This window comes from Elephas maximus, chromosome 1, assembly GCF_024166365.1.
Source record: "Elephas maximus indicus isolate mEleMax1 chromosome 1, mEleMax1 primary haplotype, whole genome shotgun sequence".
Classification (NCBI taxonomy): Eukaryota; Metazoa; Chordata; class Mammalia; order Proboscidea; family Elephantidae; genus Elephas; species Elephas maximus.
In genome coordinates this window covers 72841304-72860134 of record NC_064819.1, presented here as the reverse complement: position 1 = coordinate 72860134, position 18831 = coordinate 72841304, and the positions used below count along the sequence as shown (strand labels likewise).

General features: G+C 38.1%; 1 protein-coding gene and 1 pseudogene across 8 annotated transcripts in view; both read right to left on the bottom strand.

The window, feature by feature from the left end:
- The window catches only part of LOC126076584 (probable small intestine urate exporter), a 118431-nt gene that overhangs the window by 38382 nt on the left and 61218 nt on the right, over positions 1-18831 (bottom strand). For 5 of the 8 annotated variants that reach the window (XM_049885229.1, XM_049885228.1, XM_049885227.1 and 2 more), the window contains exon 2: positions 6336-6434. The exons of 2 other annotated variants lie outside the window; for them this stretch is intronic. The gene's annotated coding sequence lies outside the window, so the exon portion shown is untranslated. Of the gene's footprint in view, positions 1-5645; positions 6180-6335; positions 6435-18831 lie in introns of those variants that run through there. One more of the 8 variants, XM_049885232.1, reaches the window with a different exon arrangement.
- LOC126060507 (probable small intestine urate exporter) overlaps positions 1-18831 on the bottom strand; it is a 59105-nt pseudogene that overhangs the window by 7050 nt on the left and 33224 nt on the right.

The following is an 18831-nucleotide window of genomic DNA, read 5'->3' as shown; positions in this document are numbered from 1 at the left end:
TCATACACCTTCCATATGAAGAGGAAGATATGGTGATACAAAGAAATAAAAGTTAGTTTTAAATTTAGAAATATAGGGGTAAATAATAAGGTAATCACAAAGGAGACAAACTATCCTACTCATCAAAATAAAATACAAGCGAAAAATACAGACTTAGCAGAAACAAAATCAACAACAACAAATATGAGGAAAGGACAATATATAAAGAAAATCTACCAGCACATAAAATCAAGTGGGAAAAAGAAACTGTCGACACACAAAGAAAAACATCAAAATGATAGCACTAAATTCACACCTATCCATAATTACACTGAATGTCAGTGGACTAAATGCACCAATAAAGAGACAGAGAGTGGCAGAATGGATTAAAAAACAAGGTCCATCTATATGCTTCCTGCAAGTGACACACCTTAGACTTAGAGACACAAACAAACTAAAACTCAAAGGATAGAAAAAAAGATATCAAGCAAACAACAATCAAAAAAGAGCAGGAGTGGCAATATTAATTTCTGACAAAATAGACTTTAAAGTTAAAACCATCAGAAAGGATAAGGAAGGACACTACATAATGATTAAAGGAACAATACACCAAGAAGTTATAACCATGTTAAATATTTATGCGCCCAATGACAGGGCTGCAAGATACATAAAACAAACTCTATCAGCATTGAAAAGTGAGATAGACAGCTCCACAATGATAGTAGGAGACTTCAACACACCACTTTCGGAGGACAGGACATCCAGAAAGAAGCTGAATAAAGACACAGAAGATCTAAATGCCACAATCAACCAACTTGACCTAGTAGACATATACAGAACACTCCACCCCACAGCAACCAAGTATACTTTCTTTTCTAGTGCCTATGGAACATTCTCTAGAATAGATCACATATTGGGTCATAAATCAAGCCTTAGCAGAATCCAAAACATCGAAATCTTACAAAGCATCTTCTCTGACCATAAGGCCGTAAAAGTGGAAATCAATAACAGGAAAAGCAAGGAAAAGAAATCAAACACTTGGAAACTGAACAATACCCTGCTCAAAAATGACTGGATTATAGAAGACATTAAGGATGGAATAAAGAAATCAGAGAATCCAATGAGAATGAAAACACTTCCTATCCGAACCTTTGGGACCCAGCAAAAGCAGTGCTCAGAGGCCAATTTATATCAATAAATGCACACATCCAAAAAGAAGAAAGGGCCCAAATCAAAGAATTATCCCTACAACTTGAACAAATAGAAAGAGAGCAACAAAAGAAACCCACAGGCACCAGAAGAAAACAAATAATAAAAATTAGAGCTGAACTAAATGAAATAGAAAACAGAAAAACAACTGAAAGAATTAACAAGACCAAAAGCTGTTTTTTTGAAATACTCAACAAAATTGATAAACCACTGGCCAAACTGACAAAAGAAAAACAAGAGAGGTAGCAAATAACCTGAATAAGAAATGAGATGGGCGATATTACAACAGACCCAACTGAAATTAAAAGAATCATAGCAGATTACTATGAAAAATTGCACTCTAACAAATTTGAAAACCTAGAAGAAATGGATGAAGTCCTAGAAACACATTACCTACCTAAACTAAGAACAACTAAATAGACCCACAACAAAAGAAGAGATTGAAAAGGTAATCAAAAAACTCCCAACAACAAAAAAAGCCCTGGTTCAGACAGCTTCTCTGCAGAGTTCTACCAAACTTTCAGAGAAGAGTTAACACCACTACTACTAAAGGTATTTCAGAGAATAGACAAGGACGGAATACTACCAAACTCATTCTATGAAGCCACCATATCCCTGATACCAAAACCAGGTAAAGACACCACAAGAAAAGAAAATTACAGACCTATATCCCTCATGACTGTAGATGCAAAAATCCTCACCAAAATTCTAGCCAATAGAATTCAACAACATATCAAAAAAATAATTCACCATGACCAAGTGGGATTCATACCAGGTATTTTTTTTTATGCAGGGATGGTTCAACATTAGAAAAACAATTAATGTAATCCACCACATAAATAAAACAAAAGACAAGAATCACATGATTTTATCAATTGATGCAGAAAAGGCATTTGACAAAGTTCAACACTCATTCATGATAAAAACTCTCAGCAAAATAGGAATAGAAGGAAAATTTCTCAGCATAATAAAGGGCATTTATACAAAGCCAACAGCCAACATCACCCTAAATGGAGAGAGTCTGAAAACATTCCTATTGAGATCAGGAACCAGACAAGGATGCCCTTTATCACCACTCTTATTCAACATTGTGCTGGAAGTCCTAACCAGAGCAAAAAAAAAAAAAAAAACCAGAGCAATTAGGCTAGATAAAGAAATAAGGGCATCCAGATTGGCGAGGAAGAAGTAAAAGTATCTCTGTTTGCAGATGACATGATCTTATACACAGAAAACCCTAAGGAATCCTCCAGAAAACTACTGAAACTAATAGAAGAGTTCAGCAGTGTATCGGGATACAAGATAAACATACAAAAATCAGTTGGATTCCTGTACACCAACAAAAAGAACATCGAAGAGGAAATCACCAAATCAATGCCGTTTACAGTAGCCCCCAAGAAGATAAAATACTTAGGAATAAATCTTACCAGAGATGTAAAAGACTTATACAAAGAAAACTACAGTACACTTCTGCAAGAAACCGAAAGAGACTTACATAAGTGGAAGAACATACCTTGCTCGTGGTTAGGAAGACTTAACATCATTAAAATGTCTATTCTACCCAAAGCAATTTATACGTTCAATGCAATTCCTATCAAAATCCCAAGGACATTCTTTAATGAGATGGAGAGACAAATCACTGATTTCATATGGAAGGGAAAGAGGCCCCAGATAAATAAGGCATTACTGAAAAAGAAGAACAAAGTGGGAGGCCTTACTTTACCTGATTTTAGAACCTGTTATATTGCCACAGTAGTCAAAACAGCCTGGTACTGGTACAACAACAGATACAGAGAGCAATGGAACAGAATTGGGAATCCAGACATAAATGCATCCACATATGAGCAGTTGATATTTGACAAAGGCCCCAAAACAGTGAAATGGGGAAAAGGCATTCTTTTTAACAAATGGTGCTGGCATAATTGGATATCCATCTGCAAAAAAATGAAACAAGACCCATACCTCACTCCATGCACAAAAACGAACTCAAAATGGATCAAAGACCTAAATATAAAATCTAAAACGATAAAGATCATGGAAGAAAAAATAGGGACAACGTTAGGAGCCCTAATACGTGGCATAAACAGTATACAAAACATTATAAAGAATGTAGAAGAAAAACTAGATAACTGGGAGCTCCTAAAAATCAAACACCTATGCTCCCCAAAGACTTCACCAAAAGAGTAAAAAGACTACCTACAGACCGGGAAAAAGTTTTTAGCTATAACATTTGTGATCTGTAAAATCTACATGATACTGCAAAAACTCAACTGCAAAAAGACAAATAACCCAATTAAAAAATGGGCAAAAGATATGAACAGACACTTCACTAAAGAAGACATTCAAGTAGCTAACAGATATATGAGGAAATGTTCACGATCATTAGTCATTAGAGAAATGCAGATCAAAACTACAATGAGATTTCATCTCACTCCAACAAGGCTGGCATTAACCCAAAACACACAAAATAATAAATGTTGGAGAGATTGGAACACTTCTACACTGCTGGTGGGAATGTAAAATGGTACAACCACTTTGGAAATCGATTTGGTGCTTCCTTTAAAAGCTAGAAATAGAACTACCACATGATCCAGAAATTCCACTCCTTGGAATATATCCTAGAGAAATAAGAGCCTTTACACGAACAGATATATGTACACCCATGTTTATTGCAGCTCTGTTTACCATAGCAAAAAGATGGAAGCAACCAAGGTGCCCATCAACAGATGAATGGATAAATAAATTATGGTATATTCACACAATGGAATACTATGCATCGATAAAGAACAATGACAAATCTGTGCAACATTTCATAACAGAGAAACCTGGAAGGCATTATGCTGAGTGAAATTCGTCGGTTGCAAAAGGACAAATATTGAATAAGACCACTATTATAAGAACTGGAGAAATAGTTTAAACTGAGAAGAAAACATTCTTTCATGGTTATGAGAGAGGGGAGGGAGGGACGGTGGGACAGGGGCATTCGCTAATTAGATAGTAGATAAGAACTACTTTAGGTGAAGGGAAAGACAGCACACAGTACAGGGGAGGTTGGCACCATTGGACTAAATCAAAAGCAAAGAAGTTTCCTGAATAAACTGAATGCTTCGAAGGCCAGTGTAGCAGGGGCAGGGGTCTGGGGACCATGGTTTCAGGGGACATCTAAGTCAACTGGCATAATAAAATCTATTAAGAAAACATTCTGCATCCCATTTTGAAGAGTGGCATCTGGGGTCTTAAACACTAGCAAGCAGCCATCTAAGATGCATCAATTGGTCTCAACCCACTTGGATCAAAGGAGAATGAAGAACACCAAGGACACAGGGTAATTATGAGCCCAAGAGACAGAAAGGGCTACATGAACTAGAGACTTACATCATCCTGAGACCAGAAGAACTAGATGGTGCCCGGCCACAACTGATGACTCTCTTACAGAGAGCACAACAGAGAACCCCTGAGGGAGCAGGAGAACAGTGGGATGCAGACCCCAAATTCTCGTAAAAAGACCAGACTTAATGGTCTGACTGAGACTAGAGGAATCCCTGTAGTCATGGTCCCCAAACCTTCTTTTGGCCCAGGACAGGAACCATTCCCGAAGACAACTCATCAGACATGGAAGGGACTGGACAATGGGCTGGAGAGATATGCTGACGAAGAGTGAGCTACTTGTCTCAGGTGGACACTTGAGACTGTGTTGGCATCTCCTGTCTGGAGGGGAAATGGGAGGGTAGAGAGGGCTAAAAACTGACAAAACGGTCACAAAAGAAGAGACTGGAAGGAGGAAGCTAGCTGACTCATTAGGGGGAGAGTAAATGGGAGTATGTAGTAAGGTGTATATAAGTTTATATGTGACAGACTGACTTGATTTGTAAACATTCACTTAAAGCACAATAAAAACTACTAAAAACAAAAAAGAGTTCTCAGTTGCCATATCCTGCAGCTTCTACTGATTTACACTCCATGATCTATAATCAGTTTTTACCTCCAATTAGGCCACTTTTCTACAATACTCTGGTAATAGTAATAATTGGAGAAATTTAAAAGAAGGTATTGCATGAATGAGCATGATTTCAGGTATAATGCCTCCGAGATAACATTTTCCACACCTTAGGAAATAAATTCCTCTGTATACTTATGGGTTCAATTTGTTGTTGTTGTTAGTTGCCTTGGAGTCTGTCCCCACTCATATTGACTCGATATGACAAAGTAGAACTGTCCCATAGGGTATTCTAGGGTGTAATATTTATGGGAGCATATTGCCAGGTCTTTCTCCTGTGGAACCTCTGAGTGAGTTTGAACCAGTAACCTTTAGGTTAGCAACAGAATGCTTACTTGTACCACCAGAGCTCATTGGGTTCAACTGAGAAGCAAGAAATAATGTTTGTCTTAGTTATCTAGTGCTACTATAACAGAAATACCACAAGTGGGTGGCTTTAACAAAGAGAAATCTATTCTCTCACAGTTTAGGGGGCTACGAGTCCGAATCCAAGGTGCCAGCTCCAGGGGAAGGCTTTCTTTGTCTGTTGGCACTAGGGGAAGGTCTTTATCATCAATCTTCCCCAGCTGAAGGGCTTCTCAGCTCAGGGACTCTGGGCCAAAAAGACCTGCTATTCTCCTGGTTCTTGTTTCTTGGTGGTATGAGGTCCCTTTGTCTTTCTGCTCACTTTCTGTTTTTTATATCTGAAAAGGGATTGGCTTAAAACACAACCTAATATTGTAGATTGAGTCCTGCCTCATTAACATAACTGCCTCTAATCCTGCCTCATTAATATTACAGAGGTAGGATTTGCACCGCATACGAAAATCACATTAGGTTACAAAATGGTGGACAAGCACACAATACTGAGAATCATGGCCTAGCCAAGTTGACACATATTTCTGGGGGACACAATTCAATCCATGACAATTTTATAATGCCCTTAAGAACATAAGGCTTATTCTAGCTACACACTCAGGCTACTAAATCAGTAATGTCATTTTGGAAGACAGCAAGAATCACCATATAATTAACTTTGAATACTATTAACTTTGCTATGTAAACATTCATATATATTAGGATTTGGTTAACCATGGCTAACTTTCATAAAAATAATCACACTCAGCACTCTCTGTCTTCAAATAAACTCTGAGATTTGAAAAGTGCGACTCACCAAAGATGTAGAAGATTTAAGACCATCTTATGATTTTTTTTATGATCCGGCAGAGGAGAACATCAACCATGAAGAAGATGAAGGATCCCAGGACTGCCCCTGACACAAGAGGAAAGTATATTCTAGGTGAGAAAGCAAGGCCTGGGACTCCATATTCTTCCTACTGATAGACCTTTTTAATAAAGCTGAGTGGCGTAGTGATTAAAGGTATGAGGTTTACTTCAGACGACTGAGGTTCAAATAGCGGTCCTTCATTGAGTAACAGTGTGATCTTGGACATGTTAATCTCTCAATTTCTTTATGTGCTAAATGGGAGTAACTATATAGAGCTGACTCATAACGTTGTTCTGATACTAAAATCAAATAATACGGGGAAAGTATTTAAGCAAAGGGTTGGCACATAGTAAACATTCAGTTATGACCAAAAATGACATTTTAGGATAGTAGTTTAGAGAAGGGACAGAGTAGTTGAGGTGCAACATCTTGGTTCTGTTGATATGACATTGCAGAGTACTCACAGACAATGTGTATAAAGTGGGAATTAGGGTCTCAATTACTTGATAAACAATGCCGATGAGTTGACTCCTTTCCAATTGGGGAGTTCATCTGATCCAACGTGAATACTGACTTCTTGTTACTATACCCCGAAAAAAAAAGTTATTTTTGCATATCTACTTTCATTCTAGATCCTATATTCCACTCATGATTAGAAGACATCTTGGTACCTGGGCTATACCTTGAACAATTCAAATGGCAAGAGCAAGGTCATTCCAGTTTCAGCTGCCAGTGGAATCTTTGGTTCTGACTGACACCTTCAGAAACTGTGTGTGTGCAGGTTTGTATGTATGTGTGCGTGCAACTGGGTGTTAAAATAGAAATCTTCTGACTCTAGTTTGACTGAACTCATGATATGTAAACAACAAGACAATTAAGTGTTGCCCACATTCCAAAGTGAATACAGGACTCAGAAGAAGGGGGATGTTGACTCACTTCAAGGGCTCAGTGTGGCTGAGATGAAGAAGCTGAGACAGAATTTCTTTAGAGTAAATGGCTGGTATGCCCTACCATTCTCTCACCTACTTGTCATAAAAGAAGAGTCGAGTATACTGTCCCTTTACTTCAATTCAAATGATGGAGGCTGCCTGCAAGTGGGGTCATTCAGAGGGTTTGATTTATGTCCCTTTGAGAAATGTGCATGTTTGTATGAAGGTGAGTGACACATGCATCAGAATCTAAAGGGATGAGGTTGTGACTTTTGGACTGAGACTTCAGAGCAGGGGCAGAGCATGCTATACTGGGAAGTTGTGATACTTCCCACAGTTGCAAGTGCAAAGATGCAGGGACAGACACCTGCAGGTTCATTGTGAAGTTGTAGAAGTTCTTCATATATCCTGAATATTAAACGCTTATCCTATATATGTTTCTGTAGATTGTTCATTTTGTTGTTAAAGTCATTTGTTGAGCAACAACTTTTAATTTTGGTTAAATCCTATATGTCTATTTTGTCTTTTGTTGCTAGCGCTTCTGGTGTAGAAACTAAGACTCCATTAATAAAAACTAGATCCCAAAGCCATAGCTCTAACTTTTCTTCTACAAATTTTATGATTTTATTTATTACATTTAGGTCTTTGGTCCATTCTGAGTTAATTTTTGTGTATGGTGTGAGCTATGAGTTCAGCGTCATTCTTCTGCATGTGAATATTCAGTTGTCTCAGAGCCATTTACTAAAGAGATTGTTATTTCTCCATTGTGTGGATTTAGCACGGTTGTCAAAAATCACTTGACTATAGATGTATGTGTTTATTTCTGGACTTTCAATTCTATTCCATTGGTCTATGTGTCTATTATTACACCAGCACCAGACTGTTTTGATTACTGTAGCTGTATAGTCTGTTTTGAAATCAGGAAGCATGAGTCTTCCTATTTTGTTCTTCAAAATTGCTTTGGCTATTCGTCCTATGTAAATTTAAAGATCAGTTTTTTTTTGTTTTTTTCCCGTTTCTATCAAGAAGGCAGAATTTCAATCTAGAATGGGTTGAATGTATAGATCGTTTTGGGTAGTATTGACATCTTAGCAAGATTAAGTCTTCCAATCCATGAACACAGGGTTCTTTTCATTGATTTAGCTTTTCTTTAATCTCTTTCAGCAATATTTTATGTTTCATTGTATAGATTTTCATATCCCCGGTTAAGCATATTTCTAGATAATTGATTTTTTTTTAGATGCTATTGTAAATGGAATTGTTTTCTTAATTTCCTTTTCTGAATTCTCATTGCTGGCGTAGAGAAACCCAACTTATTTTTGTGTGTTGCCCTGTTGTTGTTAGGTGCTATGAGTCAGTTCTGACTCATAGTGACCCTATGTACAACAGACTGAAACACTGCCTGGTCCTGTGCCATCCTCACAATTACTGTTACGCTTGAGCCCATTGTTGTAGCGACTGTGTCAATCCATCTTATCTAGGGCCTTCCTTTTTTTCACTGACCCTCTACTTTTCCAAGCATGATATCCTTCTCCAGGAACTGATCTCTCCTGACAACATGTCCAAAGTATGTGACACATAGTCTCACCATCCTTGTTTCTAAGGAGCATTCTGGTTGTACTTCTTCCAAGACAGATTTGTTTGGTCTTTTGGCAGTCAATAGTATATTTGGTACTCTTCACCAACATCACATTTCAAAAGCACCAATTCTTCTTTGGTTTTCTTTATTCACTGTCCATCTTTTGCATGCATACGAGGTGATTGAAAACACCATGGCTTGGGGCAGGTGCACCTTGTCTTCAACGTGACATCTTTGCTTTCTAACACTTTAAAGAGTTCTTTTGCAGCAGATTTGCAATGCAAGGTGTTATTTGAATTTTTGACTGCTGCTTCCATGGGTGTTGAATGTGGATTCAAGTGGAATGAAATCTTTGACAACATCAATCTTTTCTTCTTTTATCATGATGTTGCTTATTGGTCCAGTTGTGAGGATTTTTGTTTTCTCTGTGTTGAGATGTAATCCATACTGATGGTTGTGGTCTTTGATCTTCATCAATAAGTGCTTCAAGTCCTCTTCACTTTCAGCAAGCAAGGTTGTGTCATCCACATAACACGGGTTGTTTATGAGTCTTCCTCCAACTCTGATGCCCCATTCTTCTTCACATACTCCATCTTCTCAGATTCTTTCCTCAGCATACAGATGGAATAAGTGTGGTGAAAGGATATAACCCTGACTCACACCTTTCCTGATTTTAAACCACGTAGTATCTCCTTGTTCTGTTTGAATGACTGCCTCTTTATATATGTACAGTCTCATGAGCACAATTAACTATTCTGGAATTCCCATTCTTTGCAATGTTATACATAATTTTTATGATCCACACAGTCCAGTGCTTTTGCATAGTCAATAAAACACAGGTAAACATCTTTCGGGTATTCTCTGCTTTCAACCAGGATCCATCTGACATCAGCAATGATATCCCTGGTTCCACATCCTCTTCTGAATCCAGCTTGAATTTTTGGCAGTTCCCTGCCCGTGTACTACTGCAGCCTCTTCTGAATGGTCTTTGGCAAAATTTTGCTTGTGTGTGATATTAATGATATTGTTCCATAATTTTCACATTTAGTTGACTCATCTTTCTTTGGAATAGGCATAAATATGGATCTCCTCCAGTCAGTTGAGCACTTCCAGCATTGCATCCATTTGTTGAAACATCTCATTTGGTATTCTGTCAATTCCTGCAGCCTTGTTTTTTGTCAATGCCTTCAGTGCATCTTGGACCTCTTCTTTCAGCACCATTGGTTTCTGGTCATATGGCACATCTTGAAATAGTTGAATGTTTTTTTCAACAGCATAAACGATGACTATACATGTGGACCTAGCTAGATGGAATACACAGGAATTAAACTGACTACATCTGTGGAAAGAGATGATAGAAAAAATATCATCAGTCAGAACAAGGCCAGGGGCTGACTGTGGAATGGCCCATCAGTTGCTCATCTGCAAGTTCAAGTTGAAGCTGAAGAAAATTAGAACAAGTCCACGAAAGCCAAAGTACGACCTTGAGTATATCTCACCTAAATTTAGAGACCTTCTCAAGAATAGAGCTGACTCATTGAACACTAATGACTGAAGACCACACGGGTGTGGAATGACACCAAGGACACCATACATGAAGAAAGCAAGAGGTCATTAAAAAGACAGGAAAGGGGGGGCAGGGCCAAGATGGAAGAGTAGTCAGACACCTCTGGTGATCCCTCTTACAACAAAGACCTGAAAAACAAGTGAAACGATTATATATATGACAAGCTAGGAGCCCTGAACATCAAAGACCAAGTTAGGAAATCAGACTGAGCAACAGGGAGAGGCAGAGACGGTTCAGAAGTGGCAACGAGTTGCCAGATCTGATCTGGCAGAAACCAGAGCCCCTCAGGCACAATCCCCTGGAACAAGTGCGGCAGGGCTGACAGTATCATTGAGACACAGTTTCTTCAGGAGAGACAGCAAGCAACACAGTCTACTCACACCTCCAGAAACAGAGAACAGTGCTCTTGGCAAAAGCTAAGTACTTGTGTTTATTTTACCAAGCCCCCAGCCCTCAAACCAGCTTCAGTGGCTGTCAATTTCTCTGGGCCTGAGGTAGGCTCTGCTCCTCACCCTGAGCCATTCTCCAGGCCTTGGAGAAGGAATAAATTAACAAATGGGAGAAAAGATAATCTGCCAACTTCAGTAACTGGGGAGCTCAGGACAGAAGCAGCTCCTGTTCAGGCACAAATGGTCTGCAGACTTTGAATACTTTGCACTTTTGCGTGGACCTGTGTGGGCCAATTTCAGGAGACTAAGTCCTTGTTGGCCCTTGTTGGCAGATTGCAACAGTGTTTGTGTTTGAGATCTGACTTCAACTGTTTCATCTGTGCAGTGGAGAGGTGGGGTTTTGATGTTTGACAACACTTTGCCTATTAAACAGGGTCCTCACTTACCCACATCAGGGACCTGAGGGCTGGTGGCTCCACCCATGTCACCTAGCCACCTGTGATATGGGTCCAAGAATAAATGGTGCCTCCCAGTCCTTACAACCAAAAACAATGGGTGCCCATGGTCCTGCTGCAGAACCCACCCACCTGTGCACTCTAGGGAACAGGGATGAAATTAGCTCACAGGCACTTGGGAGATGGTTGGCAGCCCCCTGCCCTGTTCAGAGCAAGACCCCTGCTGCAACCAGATACCTGTACCTACACCAGTCACCCCTGGCCTACTAAGACTGTAGGAAAAACCCTGTACCACACACTTGATGACCAAATACCTGGACACCTGAGCTGAGTCCATACAAGAAATGTGAATGGACTCCTAGGCTCATACACCAGGTAACAGACCCAGCCATCTGGTGACAAGATGTTAGATCTTCAAAGGCACAAATAATCAAGCTATTTCACTCAAGCAGCCTATTGGGGCATATCAAAACAAAACAAAGCAAGAAGCTAGGATACGATAAGTGAACTTAAAATCAATTAATACAATAACTTATAGTTGGCTCAGAGACAACAGTCAATATCAAATCACATGAAGAAGCAGACCATGATCCCTTCAACAAGCTCTCATAACAAAGAATCAAGGAATCTGTTGGATGGAGACGTCTTCCTGGAATTACCAGATGTAGAATACAAAAGATTAATATACAGAACTCTTTAAGAGATCAGGAAGGAGGTCAGGCAAAATGCAGAACAAGACAAGGAACACACAGAAAAACATTTGAGGAAATTAAAAAGGTTATTCAAGAACATAAGGAAAAATTTAATAGGCTGAAAGAATCCATAGACATGGCAATAAGAAATTCAGAAGATTAACAATAAACTTACAGAATTAGACAACTCATTAGAAAGTCAGAGGAGCAAAATTGAGGAAACAGAAGGCACCAATATATTCAAAGAAAAATCAGTTAAAAGAATTAAAAAAAAAATGAAGAAACCCTAAGAATCATGTGGGACTCTATCAGAAGAAATAACCTATCAGTGATTGGAGTACCAGAACAGGGAGGAAAACAGAAAATACAGAGAGAATTGTTGAAGATTTGTTGGCAGAAAAGTTCCCTGATTTCATGAAAGATGAGAAGCTATCTATCCAAGATGTTCATCGAACCCCACATAAGGTAGATCTCAAAAGAAAGTCACCAAGAAATATTACAATGAAACTTGCCAAAACCAAAAATAAAGACAGAATTTTAAGAGTGGTAGGGAAAAATGAAAAGTCACCTACAAGGGAGAGTCAATAAAAATAAGCTTGAACTAGTCAGCAGAAACCATGCAGGAAAGAAGAAAATGGGATGACTTATGTAAAGCACTGAAGGAAAAAAATTGCCAACCAAGAATCATATAGCCAGCAAAACTGTCTCTCAAATATGAAGGTGAAATTAGGACAGAAGTTTAGGGAATTTGTAAAAGCCAGCCCAAAACTACAAGAAATACTAAAGGGAGTTCTGTGGTTAGAAAATCAATGCTATCAGATATCTATATAGGACACAGCAACTAGATACAAACTCAGAAATGGATATTACAAAAAATTAAAAAACACTCAAAACAGGGAAACAGTGATGTCATTATGTAAAAGAAGACAACATTAAAACAATAAAGAGGGACTAAAAAATGTAGTCATAGATTTTTCATATGGAGTGGAAGTCAAAACAGTATTATGAAATAAAAGTTTGGATATAACTTAGAAAAATAAGGGTAAATATTAAGGTAGCCACAAAGGAGACTAACAACCCTATATAACAAAATAAAATACAAGAAAAACATAAAGGCTCAGCAAAAACAAAATCAACAACAATAAGAGGAAAAGGCAATACATAAAGATAAACTACTCAGCACAAAAAACTAAGTGAAAAAAGAAAGTGTCAACAACACACAAAAAAAGACATCAAAATGACAGCACTAAACTTATACCTATCCATAATTACGCTGAATATAAATGGACTAAAAAAAAACATACTAAAGGCACCAATAAAGAGACAGAGAGTGGTAGAATGGGTTAAAAAACAGAATCTGTCTAAATGCTGCCCACAATAGACACACCTTATACTTAAAAACATAAACACAGTAAAACTCAAAAACTCACCGCCGTCGTGTCGATTCTGACTCATAGCAACCCTATAGGACAGAGTAGAACTGCCCCACAGAATTTCCAAGGAGCGCCTGGCAGATTCAAACTGCCTACCTCTTGGTTATCAGCTGCAGCACTTAACCACTACGCCACCAGGGTTTCCGTAAAACTCAAAGGATGGAAAAAAAACATATCAAGCAAACAAAAATCAAAAAAGAGCAGAAGTGGAAATATTTATTTCTTACAATATAGATTTTAAAGTCAAATCCACCACAAAGGATAAGGAAGGACAGTAAATAATGATTAAAGGGGCAATACACCAGGAGGACATAACCATGTTAAATATTTATAGATCCAATGACAGGGATTCAAGATACATAAAACAAACTTTAACAGCACTGAAAAGTGAAACAGACAGCCACACAATAATAGTGGGAGACTTCAACACACCACTTTCAGTGAAGGACAGAACATCAAGAAAGAAGCTCAATAAAGACGCAGAAGATCTAAATGCCGTGATCAACCAATTTGGCCTCATAGACATATACAGAACACTCCAGCCAACAGCAGCCAAGTATACTTTCTTTTCCAACTCACATGTAACATTCCCTAAAATAGACCACATATTAGGTCATAAAGCAAACCTTACCAGAATCCAAAACATCAAAATATTACAAAGAATCTTCTCTGACCATAAAGTCATAAAAGTAGAAATCAATAACAGAGAAAGCAAGGAAAAGAAATCAAACACTTGGAAACTGAGCAACACCCTGCTCAAAAATGACTGAGTTATAGAAGACATTAAGGATGGAATAAAGAAATTCAGAGAATCCAATGAGAATGAAAACATTTCCCATCAGAACTTTTGGGACACAGCTAAAGCCGTGCTCAGAGCTCAATTTATAGCCATAAATGCACACATACGAAAAGAAGAAAGGGCCAAAATCAAGGAATTATCCCTACAACTTGAACGAATAGAGAGAATGCAATAAAAGAAGCCCTCAGATACCAGGAGAAAGCAAATAATGAAAATTAGAGCAGAATTAAATGAAAGAGAACAGAAAAACAATTGAAAGAGTTAACAAAACCAAAGGCTGGTTCTTTGAAAAAATTAACGAAATTGATAAACCATTGGCCAAACTGACAAAAGAAAAACAGGAGAGGAAGCAAATAACCTGAATAAGAAATGAGATGGGCAATATTACAACAGACCCAACTGAAATTAAAAGAATCGTTTCAGATTACTATGAGAAATTGTACTCTAACAAATTTGAAAACCTAGAAGAAATGGATGCATTTATAGAAACAGACTACCTACCTAAACTAACACAAACAGAGGTAGAACAAGTAAATAAACCCATAACAAAAGAAGAGATTGAAAAGGTAATTTAAAAACTCCCAATGAAAAAAAACCCTGGCCCGGACTGCTTCACTGGAGATTTCTACCAAACTTTGAGAGAACAGTAAACACCACTCCTGCTAAAGGTATTTCAGAGCATAGAAAAAGATGGAATACTCCCAAACTCATGCTATGAACCCAGCATATCCCTGATACCAAAATCAGGTAAAGACACCACAAGAAAAGAAAATTACAAACCTATATCCCTCATGAACTTAGATGCAAAAATCCTCAACAAAATTCTAGTCAATAGAATTCAACGACATATCAAAAAAAAAAAATAATTCTCCATGACCAAGTGTGATTCATACCAGGTGTGCAGGGATGATTCAACGTTAGAGAAAAATCAATATAACCCATCATATAAATAAAACAAAAGGCAAGAACCACATGATCTTATCAATTGATGCAGAAAAGGCATTTGACAAAGTTCTACACCCGTTCATGATAAAAACTCTCAGCAAAATAGGAATAGAAGGAAAATTCCTCAACATAATAAAGGGCATTTATTCAAAGCCAACAGCCAACATCACCCTAACTGGAGAGAGTCTGAAAGCATTCCCCTTGAGAATGGCAAGAATGCCCTTTATCATCACTCTTATTCAACATTGTGCTGGAGGTCTTAGCTACAGCACTTAAGCTAGACAAAGAAATAAAGGGCATCCAGATTGGTAAGGAAGAAGTAAAAGTTTCCGTATTTGCAGATGACATGATCTTATACGCAGAAAACCCTCAAGAATCCTCAAGAAAGCTAATGAAACTAACAAAGGGGTTCAGCAGAGTATCAGGATACAAGATAAACATACAAAAATCAGTTGGATTCCTCTACACCAACATAGAGAGCTTGAAGAGGAAATCACCAATTCAATACCATTTACAGTAGCCCCCAAGAAGATAAAATACTTAGGAATAAATCTAACCAGAGACATAAAAGACCTATACAAAGACAACTATAAGACACTACTGCAAGAAACCAAAAGACACCTACTTAAGTGGAAAAACATACCTTGCTCATAGATATGAAGATTTAGCATTGCAAAAATGTCTATTCTACTAAAAGCAATCTATAGATACAATGCAATTCCAATCCAAATTCCAATGACATTTTTTTAATGAGATGGAGAAACAAATCACCAACTTTATATGCAAGGGAAAGAGGCCCTGGACAAGTAAAAAACCCAGTGCCGTCGAGTCAATTCCGACTCATAGCGACCCTACAGGACAGAGTAGAATTGCCCCATAGAGTTTTCAAGGAGCGCCTGGTGGATTTGAACTGCCAGAGCAGCTGTAGCACTTAACCACTACTCCACCAGGGTTTCTGGACAAGTAAAGCATCTCTTCTCCAGAAACCAAAGCATTACAGAAAAAGAACAAAGTGGGAGCTTCACACTGCCTGATTTTAGAACATATTTATCGTCACAGTAGTCAAAACAGCCTTGTACTGGTGCAACAACACACACATAGACCAGTGGAACAGAATTGATAATTCAGACATAAATCTACCCACATATGAGCAGTTGATATTTGACAAAGGCCCAAAGTCAATCAAATGGGGAAAAGACAGTCCGTTTAACAAATGGTGCTGGCATAACTGGATTATACATCTGCAAAAAAATGAAACAAGAACCATACCTCACACCATGCACAAAAACTAACTCAAAATGGATCAAAGACCTAAATATAAAATTGAAACGATAAAGATCATGGAAGAAAAAATAGGGACAACACTAGGAGCCCTAACACATGACATAAATAGTATGTGAAACATTACTAACGATATACAAACACCAGAAGAGAAAGTAGGTAACTGGGAGCCCCTAAAAATCAAAGACCTATGCTCCCCAAAGACTTCACCAAAAGAGTAAAAAGATTACCTACAGACTGGGAAAAAGTTTTTAGCTATGACATTTCTGATCAGCGCCTGATCTCTAAAATCTACATGATACTGCAAAAAGTCAACAACAAAAAGACAAAAAAAACAATAAAAAGGGGGGCAAAGGATATGAACAGGCACTTCATCAAAGAAGAAATTCAGGTGCCTAATAGATACCTGAGGAAATGCTCACGATCATTAGCCATTAGAGAAATGCAAATCAAAAGTACAATGAGATTCTATCTCACTCTAGCAAGGCTGGCATTAATCCAAAAAACACAAAATAATAAATGTCGAAGAGGTTGTAGAGAGACACTACTGGTGGGAATGTAAAATGGTACAACCACTTTGGAAATTGATTTGGCGCTTCCTTAAAAAGCTTGAAATAGAACTACCATATGATTCAGCAATCCCACTCCTTGGAATATATACTAGAGAAAAAAGAACCTTTATACAAACAGATATATGCACACCCATGTTCATTGCAGCAGTGTTTATAATAGCAAAAAGATGGGGAAGCAACCAAGGTGCCCATCAAGGGATGAATCGATAAATAAATTATGGTATATTCACACAATGGAATACTATGCATCAATAAAGAACAATGATGATGAATCTGTGAAACATTTCATAACATGGAGAAATCTGGAAGGCATTATGCTGAGTGAAATTAGTTGCCAAAGGACAAATATTGTATGAGACCACTATTATAAGAACTCAAGAAATAGATTAAACACAGAAGAAAATATTCTTTGATGCTTACAAGGGTGGGGAGGGAGGGAGGGGGTATTCATTAATTAGGTAGTAAAATTCATTAATTTGATAGTAGACAAGAACTATTTTAGGTGAAGGGAAAGACAACACACAATACCGGAGAGGTCAGCACAACTGGGCTACATTAAAAGGAAAGAAGTTTTCTGAATAAACTGAATGCTTTGACGGCCAGAGGAGCAGGGATGGGGGCCTGGGGACCATGGTTTCAGGGGACAACTAGGTCAACTGGCATAATAAAATCTATTAAGAAAACAGTCTCTATCCCACTTTGGTGAGTGTTGTCTGGGGTCTTAAATGCTGGCAAGTGGCCATCTATGATGCATCAATTGGTCTCAACCCATCTGGAGCAAAGGAGAATGAAGAACACCAAAGACACAAGGTAATTATGAGCTCAAGAGTCAGAAAACCCACGTAAATCAGAAAGTACATTAGTCTGAGACCAGAAGAATGAGATGGTGCCCAGCTAAAACCAATGACTGTCCTGACAGGGAACACAACAGAGAACCCCTGAGGGAGCAAGAGAACAGTGGGATGCAGACCTCAAATTCTTGTAAAAAGACCAGACTTAATGATCTGAGACTAGAAGGACCCTGGAAGTCTCAGTCCTGAGACCTTCTGTTAGCCTAAGACTGGAACCATTCCCAAAGCCAATTCTTCAGAAAGGAATTGGACTGGACTCTTTTTTTTTTTTTTTTTTTATAAGATAGAAAATGATACTGGTGAGGAGTGAGGTTCTTGGCTTAAGTAGTCACATGAGACTATGTGGGCGGCTCCTGTCTGGAGGGGAGATGAGAAGACAGAGGGGAACAAAAGCTGGCTTAATGGATACGAGGAATGCAGGGTGGAGAGGAGTGCGCTGTCTCCTTAGGGCTAGAACAACTAGGAGTGCATAGAGAGGTGTATATAAATTTTCGTATGAGGGACTGACTTAATTTGTAAACTTTCACTTAAAAAAAAACACAATAAAAATAAAAAACAAAAATAATTTAAAAAGGCAGGAAAGAAAAGACCAAAATGAATGTCAGAAGAGACTCTGAAATTTGATCTTGAACATTGAGTAGCTAAAGCAAATGAAAGACGTGATGAAGTAAAAGAGCTGAACAAAATATTTCAAAGGAAGGCTTGAGAAGACAAAGTAAAGTATTATAATGACATGTGCAAAGACCTGAAGTTAAAAAACCAAAAGAGAAGAACACTCTTGGAATTTCTCAAGCTGAAAGAACTAAAGAAATAATTCAAGCCTCAAGTTGCAATATCGAATGATTCTACAAGAAAAATATTAAACGGCACAGAAAGCATCAGAAGAAGATGGAAGGAATACACAGAGTTACTATAACAAAAAGAATTAATTGACATTCAGCCATCTTAGG